This window comes from Homalodisca vitripennis, chromosome 1 (assembly GCF_021130785.1).
Source record: "Homalodisca vitripennis isolate AUS2020 chromosome 1, UT_GWSS_2.1, whole genome shotgun sequence".
In the NCBI taxonomy this organism is placed as follows: Eukaryota; Metazoa; Arthropoda; class Insecta; order Hemiptera; family Cicadellidae; genus Homalodisca; species Homalodisca vitripennis.
The window spans coordinates 236,811,184-236,825,138 of NC_060207.1; the positions used below are offsets into that span (position 1 = coordinate 236,811,184).

The window sequence follows — 13,955 nt, forward strand, 5'->3', positions numbered from 1 at the left end:
GCACAACGTGCTGGCAATGAACCTCTTGACCTATTACCTGGTGGAAAAGAAAGAAATTGCTCTGTGTGTAGTAGGTTGAGCACAGCCCAAGGTGGCAAAAGGAAGAAAAGTAGGTACATTTGCAAAAACTGCAAGAAAAGTGTTCACCCTTTGTGCTTGCCGAAACATACATGCTAAAGGAATGTGAACTGATTGTATATATTTGTAAATAAGCTTCTTTTACTAATATTTGATAATGTTATTTGTGTATTTTCCTGTGTTCTTTGAAGAAACACTTTTAAAATTGACAATTATCAGTACCTATATAAAACTTCCATTACTATAACACGTAAGTAATTTTTAAGCTTATTTAATATAAGTAGCTCTTGAAATATTAGATTATTTTCAAATGTTAACATTTCAAATTTACTTTTGTAAACACACTAATTTTCTAGAATAGAGTTCTTAAAAAATTTGTAAATAGTTAGATATGTAACAAGGTGCACAAAATACAAATGTTTGCTGATGTATATAAAATATTTTTTTTACCATGATTTTTTAGTCCTAAAGTTAATTTTTTAAATAAAAATATTTTTACTTTAGGCGTTATCACATTATAGAAAACTTTTTTTTATATGTAGTGTTATTTAATCAACACTATTCGATAGCGTATACAATATGCTAGAAAACAAAAAAAAAAATCGTTCCATTTGCATAAAAAATAAGGATAGCACAGAGGGGAACGTAAAAGGTTGTTAAAACGTCAAAATTATGCCTTGGCGGTATTGGGTAGTACAGCGGCTGAGACGCCTGGCGGCGCGACGGGTGAAGGCCGCGGTCTCGGGCGCTGGCGGTTCAAAGGGTTAAAAGAAGTAATTTTTACATAATGTGCAAAAACAATAAAATAATATAAATAAACTTGTATGTTTACTTATTCAAATACATGTAATACATTATACACAATATACAGCTTATATTTATATTATAAAACAGCTGTTTTGATTTTTTTAGTTCAACAGTCATGCTTCTTCCAGTTGTTAAATTGAACGACAACAGGGCGAGGCTTTTGTGTGTTTTTTGATCAGCAGTCTGTGTGTGGCCTGGATGTCCTGATTGAATACTATGATTTCATTGCCATACTATTTTACAGGATTCAAGTAGTTTTCACCTGGCAATTCAGACATACCACCTGTCTAGATGTTGCTATTCCGCCATACTGTTGTAACTCCTCAAAACTGTATTTTTATTTGTTTGACTAATTTTTCTAACTTCAAATTTTTAGCTACTGGTACTAATGGTAATGCTGGCAGTTTTTACAATTTCTTTTCAATCTAGATTTTGAAAAAAAAAAAACTCTGGAATATTACGTTCATTACATGTAAATGTACCTGCAAATCAGTTGTAGAAGTATCACTTGAAAAGCTCCATAAGTAGACATGACCAGTGGCCCAACACCCATTTGTCATCATGACTTTTCAAACAACTCCCGCACAATCGTAGTGTAACTTACGGCATATTTAACAAAGTCATTATCGGGTAGTAATTCATCTCCACAAGATTAACATAGAGACTTAGAGATTAAAACAGGAAAGACCACTGAACTGTAAGACAACTGAGCTGTAAGACCACTGAACTGTAAGACCACTGAGCTGTAAGACAACTGAGCTGTAAGACAACTGAGCTGTAAGACAACTGAGCTGTAAGACCACTGAACTGTAAGACCACTGGGCTGTGTAAGACAACTGAGTGGTAAGACACAACTGAGCTGTAAGACCACTGAAACTGTAAGACCACTGAACTGTAAGACAAACTGAGCTGTAAGACCACTGAGCTGTAAGACCACTGAACTGTAAGACAACTGAGCTGTAAGACAACTGAGCTGTAAGACCACTGAACTGTAAGACAACTGAGTGTAAGGACAAACTGAGCTGTAAGACCACTGAACTGTAAGGACAACTGAGCTGTAAGACAACTGAGCTGTAAGACCACTGAACTGTAAAGACAACTGAGCTGTAAGACCACTGAGCTGTAAGACCACTGAACTGTAAGACAACTGAGCTGTAAGACCACTGAGCTGTAAGACCACTGAACTATAAGACAACTGAGCTGTAAGACCACTGAGCTGTAATACCACTGAGCTGTAATACCACTGAGCTGTAATACAACTGAGCTGTAAGACCACTGAACTGTAAGACAACTGAGCTGTAAGACCACTGAACTGTAAGACAAACTGAGCTGTAAGACCACTGAGCTGTAAGACAACTGAGCTGTAAGACCACTGAGCTGTAATACGACTGAACTGTAAGACAACTGAGCTTGTAATACCACTGAACTGTAAGACAACTGAGCTGTAAGACAACTGAGCTGTAAGACAACTGGACTGTAAGACAACTGAGCTGTAAGACCAGTGAGCTGTAATACCACTGAACTGTAAGACATACTGATCTGTAATACCACTGAACTGTTAAGACAACTGAGCTGTAATACACTGAGCTGTAAGACCACTAAACTGTAAGACCACTGAACTGTAAGGCCCACTGAGCTGTAATACCACTGAACTTTTAGACAACTGAGCTGTAATACCACTGAACTGTAAGACAACTGAGCTGTGATACCACTGAGCTGTAAGACCACTAAACTGTTAAGACCACTAAACTGTAAGACCACTGAGCTGTTAATACCACTGAACTGTAAGACAACTGAGCTGTAATACCACTGAGCTGTAAGACCACTGAACTGTAAGACCACTCACCTGAGATTGACTTGCAGCTTATATTTTTATATAGTAACTATTTAAAATAGATTGTAATATATATATTGGTATTACTATATTAGTTTTTGTATATTAATTATTTTCTAATAAACATTAAATATCCAGAGAATAACACTAAAATAATGTATTAACTTCAAGGCTAAAAAATTAAAAGATTATCTTGCAAGCAGGCTTACAAAGAGACGGCGTTGCTGCAGCTTAACTAGTGGACCTAAACGACCCTCTGACCTCTTAAATGAGCCTTGGAAAGGGTCATTGGGTCAACGCTTACCTGTGTAATCGGCCCTCTTTGAAATATTGTAAAATTTACATATGAACTGAATGAATGACATGAATTGATTTTATTTCCCCAAATATATGTACAATATTACAATACAATCTGTACAATTAACTTCTAAATTTTTACAATACCGAACGAAGTTTGAAATGTGAACAAAGAATAAGAAATAATCATCATAGAATAAACATCATAAAATAAACATCATAAAAAATAACATCATGTATAAAAACATTGTCTCGGGAAATGAGCCTGCATGGGCTATGATGCCTGTGCGCAGACTCGAGTTGCTCACGCCTGAAGAAATAACGGACTGGATATAATTAAAAAAAAAAAATGAATATAAATATAGTACAAAATAATACACCATTACACACACCACACACATACATACATATATACATATATATGCATGCACATACACATGCGAATATGCAATGAATATATTAAAAGGAAAAAACCGCGTAATTTTGATTTGTACCTGTTTTAAAGCATTGAATATTATTAATTTTAAAACATATATTATATTAGCAAACAATGGTAATTAAGCAGGGTTACCGCAGATTATAATAGGTTAGTGATAATGAATGATGATGGGATAGGAGTGGTGGCTGTTAACATGTCAAAACTGTCCGCCCGTAGTTTGTAGACAGCACTGCCTCGGCCTCCTCAATAGACAATGATAACAACCACTGGTTAACTTTCCTTTTAAAAATAATTGTAGAAATTTCATTGAAAAAACTTAAAATTTGAAAAACTGTTTACTTATATTTATAAAAAGCACGTGAGCTAGATAGTATGAGTTGGTGTTAGAATAAGATATAGTTAATTGCAGTGGGTTGAATTCCTGTTGATCTAGAATAGCGTGTGTTATGGGTGTGGTTAAATCACTTAATGCTTCTCGTCTCACATCGCCCATATATTTCCTTTCAGAAAAATAAGTGTTGTTCGTCTGCACAATAATGTTATTTTTCCGTTTAAATTTAGCTTGGCAATATTATTTATTTATTTATTTCAACGGTTCCACCATTTTTTACAAAAGTAATTCAACAAATCAAGTACTTAAGCAATCAAGATGACAAATCATTAATCGTCATAATATACACAGTCTTATGTAAGCTCTAACTTGAACAAACATAGGCAATAAACAGAGTGATATACTATAAATATGAATAACAAAAACAACAATAAAATAACAAGGAATAATAACAATACAGTAACAGCAACGATAAATAAATAGTTGACCAATGCTATAACATTAATAAAATTTAGAAACTCAACAATATACTATCAATAATTAATACAATCGTAGCTGTTAGTTACTGTAAGTGGATCTGTATTAAGCATGTGTTAGGTGTTTACATTTAATAATTTGTTTTTCAGGGTGTATTTTGAATCGTGAAAAAAGTCGATGTGCGCTGCCTCACTACCCAGTTTTTTAGAAGTCTGCTTATTCCATGGTTTGATGCATAATATGTGGGGCCTAAATCTTCTGCAGAAAAGTGTCTTAGAGCGGGTACCTCTCGGTATAGAGAAGTCTATATCCGACACTAGATGAGGGCAGTCGAGGAAGCCGTTCACCAGCCTGTTACAGGAATAAAATATCAATATATTTTCTTCTTTCCTGGTGAGGTTGCAGTCCATATAGCATCTCAATCTCAGCGACGGGGGTGTTGCAAAGATAATTTATTCCCCAGTTTGACTCCAAGAAGTCTTAAGCAACGCACCTGCACTCTGTTCAGCAGCACAATGTGGCCTGCTTGATATGGAGACCAAACAACGGAACAGTACTCCAACACAAGGACGCACAAGAGTCTTATTAGAGGATAGCCAATGTAAGAGGGGGATCTAAAGTCTTTGCAGGTTCGGGCAATAAACCCAAGCATAGAAGAGGCCTTATTTGTAACATGCACTATGTGTTCGTAAGGGCTTAGGGAGGGAGGGTGTCATAATAACTCCGAGGTCCTGACTCTGTCTACTATCTTAAGAGGGGATCCATTTAGAGAATAGTCAAAGGGCCTGGCTTGTGTTGCTTTCGAGTGTAGCTGATGACAAGGACACTTGGCTATATTAAGCTCCATAGCATTTACTCTGCACCAGTTACTTATCCTGTCAAGGGAATGTTGGAGTTCTCTTGGGTCATGAGGAGATGTAACCCTGCTGAAAACCTTAATATCATCAGCAAACAGAAGAAACTTCGATGATGATATGCACTAGAAATTTATATATAATAAGAACAGAATTGGCCCAAATGTACTCCCTTGAAACTACACCGTAGTCTACATTAATTGCATCGCTACTAACATTACAAATTGAGACATAATGTTTTCTATTGGTTAAAATAATAACTTTGAAACCAAGTAAAGGGCCATGCCCCTAACACCTAATTGTTCTAATTTATTCATTAACTTATTTCTATCAACAGAGTCAAAGGCTTTTTTTGAGGTCTTTAAAAGATTAGCATTGATTTTTTTGTTTTCTGAGATTGCATTATTTAATTTTTTATTTTAAATCAAACAATGCATTCCGAAATACTCCTGTCGTCTCTAAACCCATACTGACACTGAGAAAGTACATTATTTACCTGGAGAAGAAAGTGTACGAGCTGTTCCTTAACTATTTATATTTATAATTAATCATTGCCAGCTTTTTTTTATTTTGGTTACGTAATGAGTGATATTGGTAAGAATGATGGTAATGAAACATTACATATTACTGTCTCAAAATATATTTTTAAACATTGAACAATGTTTTAAATATTTAGATAATAAAGTAAGGTAGTAGATAATAAAGTAGTAAGATAATAACCTTGCTTCTTTAAATCCGAAGTATTCTATTTGTAGAAAAACTAGAATTAAAAATAAAAATCAAATAGTGTTCCTCTGGAAGAAAAGTCAGAACAAACAAGACATTTAAAAAAACGCACTTGAGATGACTGTTCTGAACATTTTGAATTTGGTATTATGAATATACCGAAAAAATTCATATACTATTTTAGTTGAAATCAAACAAACTATGACTTTTTAATTAATGATGATGTAGTTTTGACGGCATCAGTACCTGCAGAAATACCAAACAGATTGGCTTAACATTGTAAGTACTACACTGCTCAACTAGTTTTTTAAAACAAAGTTTAGTTATTCTATGTAATATGAAAAAAACAATTCCTTTTCTCTACATGTATTAGCTTTACTATAGTATGATTTTAAAAAGCCTAAAAAATTAATTCAACATAACGTTATCACTCAAATTAATTAAAAGTTAAAAATGTGTTTGGCTATTGACTAATCACGACAATGACACACAGTTGTTCCTTGTTTCATAAAGAGTCTCTACGTTATCCCTTGAAAATAGTAAAAGTAAGTTAACGTTACTGCTTTGTAATATTTTACAAACTATAAGATAGTATTTTATTAATCGGTAATTATATTTATTTTTAAGATTTAAAACCAGCGTTTATACTGTTAATTTGAAATACCTATTATGTAACTTGGTCCGAACTTTGAATTCAGTATTTTTAGGCGCACATAATTATTGACGATATCAATGATTTAAATCACGATTCGATTGTTGTTGGTGGTGGCTGCTTATGTACACGGTAACTAACAACTAATGACAAATAGTTTGAAAACTGCTTGAGAATATTGTGCAAAAGTTGGATATTTTTTAGTATAATTCTTCGTACCTGTTGTCACATGAACTGCAAGCATCCAGAACCTCGTTCCCATGTCCTCCGTAAAGTTTTCAATAAAGTTGCTTCATACGGATTCCATAGTTTCAACTTCTTATCTGATCCGCAAGTCAAGCAATATGATCCATCCACTGAAAATGTATAAGTCCTTGATACACTGATTCTTAAAAATAGATATATTAAACCATAAGAATTTTGAAAAAAAAAAATGGAAATTTTCTACTTGTTGAGCATGAATATCAATATGTTTGAAAAATATTTTACTGTATATGAGAATGGCCTGAACCCTTAAAACAAACAATGGTGCGCGCTGCGCGTTCCTCAGAGGAATTCTGTGGCGGTCGCTGGTGGACCGTGAGCATGCGATATGTTAAAAAGGTCCATATCTTACTGCTATGTAGAACATTGGGTGGGGTAGAGTATGATAAGCGGGACCCGATTTTTGACAAAAACGATATTGCTGGATTACAACTATCAATATAACCACCAATACTGATCTTGAATGATAATTAAATTGTATAAATTTCTTTACATATAATTGACGTTTTATCTTTTATAGACAAATAACTGACAGTCGAAAGCTCGTGGTGGGACTGTGAAACAATGTTTATAAAAGTGGCATTGCAGATCATCTCTGTATTTGTACAGAAAAGAGAACTAACTTATGCTTTTCTAGAGAAGATGCTTACAATAACTTCTTGAAAATGGTTGATCATTCCTACCCAAAAGAAAAACACAAATGGTTATCATATTTCATATTTTCTGTTATACATAAAATGTTTTATTTTATGACTTTTTTTACGTATGACTTTTTCTATTTCCAGTTCTAGTTGCTTGTTTAATCATTTATAGCTCCTTATTATTTATGAGATCGTCACTATGTGTATTATATTAATTATTTTAATTCCCCAAATATGATTGTTATTATGAATATGGGAAATTTTTTATATGATAGATAGGTCATATTCGATATACAAATATTAAGTATCGATGATTATGCTACTTGATAAAAACCGAGGTCTGCTTATTGTACTTTACCTGAAAACTGCATGAACTAGATGCTATATTTTAACTAATGTAAGACCACGATTTGGACAATGTATAGACGTTAAAGATACGTCTGAACTGATTTTTTAGCAATAATTATATTGTATTAACTATAAACACTTTTTCATATAATAAACGTATGGTAGTAACAGACAGTCGAAAGCTCATGGAGAATTGTGAAATTAAGTTTAAAAAGTGGCATTCAGCCCACCTGCTTGCATATCATCTGTAAATATTTAAACAGAAGAGAAGTACGGTTTTTTAGAGAAGGTGCTTTAACTCCTGACATGTATGAAATCAATTTTTTAGTTATATCTAAAAAATAACTACAAAGTTTTAAAACCACGATTTTCATTTATAAACCACTCTGTATATTGAATCATTCGATAATAACAATAACAATAAAATAACAAGTACAAAATCCCCAAAATTGGATCATAGAAAATGGGCTAACATAATTTGTACTGGGTAATTTGTAATGGTAAACTATCATAATTAATTATATTCTTACCATTAAATCTGAACTGCTTGATGGCACCTTGTTTGCAATCAATTACTTGCAAGGTCTTGTAGCAATAACTCTTCCTTTGCCATGTCATTTACACTCATCTGCTATATATATGTGTATGTGTTGTGTGTGGTGTGTGTGTGGTGTGTGTGTGTGTGTTTCCACAAAAATTTATTGACTAATTTACTTTTCAAATATATAACTAAATAAGATAAACGAATTAAAAGTAATATAATAAAAATAACAGGTTAAAACGATACTTATTTCATTAAGTTTAAACATTTCAACACTCTTGAAATTAGCAAAACATAACAGCCTCTCTGACAGATGGCATACAACATAAACAAAACACAAACATAACCTTATCCTTAAGGTATCAGAAAAAAATTATAGTTTTGAATTGTTGTTATCTTAGGCTTTGAAATTTCTATGCAACTGCATCGTACACATTCGATTTTCGCACGATACAGATTTGTACGATGTGAGTGAATTCTATATCGTCGTTGCCGATTCCGTGTAACCAGATTTATGTATGCTACAGCTATGGTTTTTTTATAGTTTATTTACATTTATGTTTCTTTGTTCGAAGGTAGAATATTTGTTTGGCCACGCCACTGCTCTGAAATAATATAAAAACTAAATCAAATTTAAAGGGCTTAAAACCAGAGCAAAGACACTAGCTGATATTTATCTGGAAGAATAATAGAAACAGGGTAATTGGCCAGAGAAATAGAAGGATTTAAATGGTATATGGTCTTAAAATGGATAAAAAATTTTTAAAAAAATGTTACTCTATGAACCACTATGAAAGAGATTAATACATTTAATTTATATACTGTATAATTGAATCTTAAAATAAAAACCCTATTTAACGTAATAAATATATTTTCAGCCAACAGTCTAGATATTTTAACAAATTTATGTACCATATCAATTGAACATCAAAAAGTTTATAAATTTCATTTTACATAAATCAATACATTTGCAGCAAAATTTTTTGAACAGTTAATCTAAATTCAGTTTAGTAATAATATTAATTCTTTTTGATCAAAGTAGTAGTTTGTTATTAAGTTTCCATGCAGAGTTTAGTGTGCTTTTTTAATACAAAGTTGTGTCTGTGTTTCGTTTTAAAACAACTAATGGAATTTTCTGAACTTAAAAGAATGTCAAATATTTTTTCTTTTAGTAGTGCCATTTTGAGAAACTTGAAAATAAGTAATAATATTAATGTCGTAGTATATAATTATGACATCAACATTTTTGTAATTTTTTAATGTAATTGAACTGCAGGATATATAAAAAAAATCCATACAAAATTTACAGTATAAAAGTTTTTTGATTTGTCCTTATTTATTATACAAGTTGTAAAGCTTAATCTCTATTCATTAGTACAAAAAATACCGCGAATATATTAATTACTCTCTGGAAAATATATATTATATTTAGTATATATATACTAATATATATATAATATATTATATATTTAAATATATAATTTATTATTATATATATTCCTATCCATTTATATACTGTATAATTAAATCTTTAAAATAAAAACCTATTTAACGTAATAAATATATTTTCAGCCAACAGTCTAGAAATTTTAACAAATTTATGTTACCGTATCAATTGACACATTATAGTATATATATATATATAGTATATAGTCTATACTAATCACTGTATTGAATAGAAAGAAACAAAAGAACGATTTTTCAGTTCTATATTTCGAGGGATTTAATACCCCCCGTCTTCAGGAAGTTTAAAATAATTAAGAAAACGTAAATATAAACACAGTGCATAACATTTGATAAAATCCAGCTGACGTGCAAATTTTTCTGTGTTCATCATCTTGTTGGAACAGTTGATTTTTATTAATAACTGCTGCTCAGCTCATATAATTGATTATGTTTACATGTTTAAACAGTGTTATATCCTGCAAATGCCAAAATTTTAATAATAACAAGGATTAGTTAGGATTCAAAATAATAATTTATTGTATTCTAATAATGCGAACTTTCAAAATTATTTGAAAAAAAAAACAGTAGCAGTCGTGGGACTGCCGGATAGAAGTGAAAACCGGAAACTATTAAGTTGAGAGTAATTAACAATACGTTATAGTAGCAGTACATCTGTAATTGTAAATGTGACGCGTTTTTAATTTTCCAATTTTTTAAAAATCCACGAAAAAAATATTATCAAATAACTAGAAATCTATTTTACCCACGCTAGTAAGATAAATCTTATACCGTAATAATACTCATTTCATGATGAAGAGGTTAAATATTAAAAACATAATTTTAAAATGAATAATGCTAAATTTTAAATACAAATATTCGTACAAATATTAAAAATGTTTAAAAATATATTCGTTGTTTTCATTATTCATTTATCTGTATAATAAAATATGTTGTAATTGCTCAATATTAATAGTTCGTTAAAACATAGAATACATAGTGAGTAAAACACCGAGTGAACAACATTGAGTTGAACACCGTTGTAAATTTAATACAGTTATTGCTACGGAATAAAGTATATAATTGCAATAACAATAAACCCACAATATTTTTTAAAACTAATAAATTAGTTAAAAATTTAACTTGGTTCTTTCGTAAAGGTATTTTTATTGCACAATAAACTAATTTATTGAGTTAATACGGTATCAGTGAGCCAATGCGCCAACTACAGTTCCGGCAGAAACGTTCACTCATCACTTCATACGTTACTCAGGGCTAAACTAAACTTCCAATAAAAAAATGATAAATTACAAAAAAAATATTCATCTATTTTCACACAACTTTCTCGCTGACAAATTTTGTCTGACCAAAAAAATTAAAAAAATCCTCGCTTACTACTTTTTTCTTGTCATTGTAAAAACGCTATGTAAAAATGTAAACTATAATCAAAAATTATTTCGAAATTTTTTTAATATTTCAAAATGTAACCAATAGATTGCCAATATTAAAGAGCTTTAATTTGACGGCATTCTTACAGAATTGTACGACATTGGCTTCACTTTTTAAATCGCGAGGCGAGGAAGCCGTAAAGGTCACTGATTTTCGCAGTCTGTTTTCATACTCCGCGGGGACAGTTTTAACACAGCGAGACTGACTTTTTCATGCAGGTTAGTAGTCCGCGGCAAGTCTACGGTTAAAAAAAACACAGCGAGACTGACTTTTTCATGCAGGTTAGTATCATTAGCATGTCGGGATGACGCGAACCGAGGATTTTACCCTCTACCAAAACGCTCAACGCGCCTAAAGAAGTTTTCACTTCAAAAACTAGGAAATACTTTTTCAAGATAAAATATCTTGACTAGACGCCTTATGTTCATAAAACCCAAAAAATTACGAAGTTAGATTTATTGGGAAAATGTATTTTGACTGTAGAGAACAATACCATAAGAATTGTATACAAAATTCTCCAGTCTTCTGCCAATTACAAAACACGTTTTCAATACCACTCAAGGCTAGTGTTTAGTAAACACACGAATCTAAAAAAAAATCTTCAGGTACGCTGTAAAAACTTGCAAAATAGCAAAAATGCCCAAATTGTTTACTATCAGTAGATCAATGAAAAACATATCAATTAGAAGTAAATCAGTAGTAAATACAGATTGTAATTAATGAATTAATACTTAACAAAATTGTGTAATGAGTTATTATGTAACATTTGCAACGTACTTGTAGATTCGAACACAATTTACTTGAAAATTGTGGAACTGGCACATTGATTAAAATTTTTTAAAGTTAAAGTAACCTTTGGCGTTAACGAAAGATAAATTATATTTAGTTTTGTTATTATATTATTTTACTATTTAGGTAGTAACATTTTAAATTCAAACTATATGTTTTTTCAATTAATCTACTTAAAATATTATGGACTTTTAGTACAAAAATGTATTTGAAATTATCAATATGTAACATCACAATTAGTTACTAATTAAAACAATTTAATACCAATATGCTAATTTAATTCTTTTCTCTGTTTAATATTATATAGTTAAAACTCTAAAGATTTTATCTTGTTACATTTCCGTATATTTGTTTAATTACGGTTTCATTTTTAACTTGTTATTTCAAGTTTTTATTTCATTTTCGATAACAGCAAATGCCAAAATGTTCTAAACTCTTCGCCAATTTTTTCATATGCTTGTTTACTAATTTAACAATAAAATAATATACGATTAGAATATTTACTACCAGTTTGACAATTTACCGTGTAATGCTAAAATTCTGTTTGTGACTATGAAAACTGGCCTGCTCAAGACAAATAATATAATTTATTGATATTACTTTTCCGAACAAAACAATTTCTAATTTGTGAATTATGTTAAGATTTTCTCTTTATGGAATTTTGTTTGATTGACTCACTGAAAATTCTGTTTTGAATTACTAGCAAAAACGCATTTGGAATGTACATAGTCTACTTTTAAAAAGAAAAAATCTGTGAATTCCTCAAAAGAAAATTCACACTCACATATTTATTTTAAAGGTTAATCAATGTTACTGTAATTTTTAATGGCTCTGTCCTCTGATAAAAATAATTTTATTATGTTTTAAAACTATCCGCACGAGTAAAATGGGGATATCTGTCAATGTTTTTATATTACAATAATATATATCCTTTTTAATTTAAAAGTAATTTTAGAGGTACAAGTACTTAACATGTATTATATTTTCGACCCCAAGTAACTGAAATATGCAACATTATATAATATATTTAAGTTCATATCTTATGTTTTCTCCTAGCCAAATGTCAGCCTTCTAAAAAACTAAAAATCAACTTGTGCCGTGATAAAAATAAATCCTTGTACGATTCAGCATAGTATATAGTATTAATGAATTCTAAATAGTAAGATCTAAGCCTGTAAGTACTGGAAAAAAGCAGTATAGCATTTTTTATTATATTTCAATTTAAAATAACAGCTGATATAGTCCAAAATAATAATAATGACATCATCGAAAATGTTCTAAATTTAGATGTCGAAGCATGCGCACTGTCTCACACGATCCATCCGCCATTCTCATTCATAGATCTAGACTCTGTTTTTGTAAATGTAATTACTTTTGCTTTAGAATTGTATGTTTATTTTAAGTGTTCTAGTTCAATAGTTTAAAAAATGGGAAAGCCAGTCATTTATTAGTGACACATTTAAAAGAGGTATGTTCATAATAGTCAAATTTTTAAAATCTGTTATTTCACAATATTTTGTAGGTTTCAAACAGATCTCTTATACATTGAGATCCTTAACCCCATTTTTCTTTTTTTGTCTGCTGGAGGTCACCAGAGTTATACATGACACATTTCTCCAAAATGTCAGGTAACTTAAATGCACTGTTGAAAAATGTATACCAATTTGTCACAGTATAATATTAGTAGGTTTGATTGTCAATATCTTAAACACAGAGCCCTCTGACATTGTTTGAAGCCCAAAACATTTTTATTAAATTTGAAAGTGTTTAAATGTTAATATGCTTTCAAAGTATAATTAGGCTAATAATAAAAATGTAGTTTATAGTATAAAATTATCTGCCAGTATCCTGTCATTGAATTATATTATTGATGTGTAAATTAATTGGGTACTTACAATTAGTACATTTCATAAGTCTGTTTATAGCCTACTTTTGCAGTGTTTACTTCTTACTAGAGGGATCTGTATGAAATTTAAGTTTTTTTT

The 13,955-nt window shown here is 30.9% G+C and overlaps 1 protein-coding gene across 1 annotated transcript in view; it reads left to right on the forward strand.

Moving 5' to 3' along the window:
- The first annotated feature begins 13,273 nt into the window (after positions 1-13,273).
- The window catches only part of LOC124353162 (protein phosphatase 1B-like), a 40,021-nt gene continuing 39,339 nt past the window's right edge, over positions 13,274-13,955 (forward strand). Inside the window, 1 exon segment of the mRNA XM_046803029.1 lies at positions 13,274-13,438. The gene's annotated coding sequence lies outside the window, so the exon portion shown is untranslated.